The sequence below is a fragment of the Buceros rhinoceros genome, unplaced genomic scaffold, assembly GCF_000710305.1.
Source record: "Buceros rhinoceros silvestris isolate BGI_N320 unplaced genomic scaffold, ASM71030v1 scaffold25060, whole genome shotgun sequence".
Classification (NCBI taxonomy): Eukaryota; Metazoa; Chordata; class Aves; order Bucerotiformes; family Bucerotidae; genus Buceros; species Buceros rhinoceros.
In genome coordinates this window covers 3,872-5,018 of record NW_010388278.1, presented here as the reverse complement: position 1 = coordinate 5,018, position 1,147 = coordinate 3,872, and the positions used below count along the sequence as shown (strand labels likewise).

Sequence of the window (1,147 nt, the reverse complement as noted above, 5' to 3'; positions counted from 1 at the left end):
CATGGGGCCCATCTGCCCCCTACATTTGAACGCCTCTGCCCTCAGTCACGTTTTTCTCCCATCCTCGGTGATGGTTTCCAGTGGTCCCATCCACTGGGTCAGGGCTGCTTGGCGCAGCCATGGGGGTATCCGCATGCACCGTGCTGGGGGCCGGATCCTGAGGGTGCTGAGCACCCACAGGAGCAGGAGCGCTCTGACCCGGGCTGGACCCGGGCTGACCTCAGTGAGGTTCCAGCAGGGATGTGCCCTGCCTGGGGCGCAGCAGGGAGCCAGGATTTTTTGGGCCATACCGGGGCTGTCTCTCCACAGTGTTTGTTCTTATTTGTTCTCCCTGTCTCTTAGCAGCTAAATTAAAACTCGGTGAATGGGCGAACCAGGGGCCCTTAAGCTCTGGGCTCTCTTCTCTCTCTGCTAACGCAGCTGCCATTGCGCACCGAGCAGGAGCAACGCAGCGGCAGGACTGGGCTGGCAGGACCTTGGCAGCACCCTGGGTACCACCCCCGCCAGGGGTGACCTGGTGTTTTTACCTCCTCCAACAATTTCTTTGCCCTCATGGAGCCTCCGGGTTTTCGTCCCTGTGAGCTGCCAGTACGAGGGTTTTGCACTGGAGGGATGCGGGCTCAGTCCCGGTCGGCAGCTCAGCACCGGTGGCTCTGCTGGCTCGTCCCCTCCCGTGCCATGGCCTCATCCGTGGGGAGGGCGGTGCTGGGATGTGTCACTCGGCCATGCTGATGTCCCGCTGTCCCCTGGGGCTGTGGCAGAGCCCTGGTGCAGGCAGCTCCTTTTAGAGGTGTGGGGTCACCCCACGACTGTGTCTGTGAGAGGGAGGGATGTGCTCGGTATTGCTGGGGACAGGACAATTGTGCCTCGCAGGAGCGGGACACGAAGGGTGGCGGTCAGATGTGGGGGCTGTGAGTGGGCTGCTCCTGTCCCACTGGACAGGACCCCCTGGACCCCACTGGACAACGTGGCCAGAGGAGGGGGAAGCCCATGCCCAGGCTGCCTGAATTGCTGGATGATCCCTGTCCCAGCCCAGCAATGACTTTTCTTGGCCCATTGTCCCTCTGCGCCGTGGGGACGTTCTGGCGGGTGGGGAAGTGCCATGGCCGAGCTCTGGCCCTGGGGCCGCGGGCAGCAGGAGGGCAAG

At 63.2% G+C, this 1,147-nt stretch overlaps 1 protein-coding gene across 1 annotated transcript in view; it reads left to right on the top strand.

Moving 5' to 3' along the window:
* The window catches only part of ARSG (arylsulfatase G), a gene marked incomplete at its 3' end in the record, with an annotated part of 14,038 nt that overhangs the window by 11,803 nt on the left and 1,088 nt on the right, over positions 1–1,147 (top strand). The gene's annotated exons all lie outside the window — the stretch shown is intronic.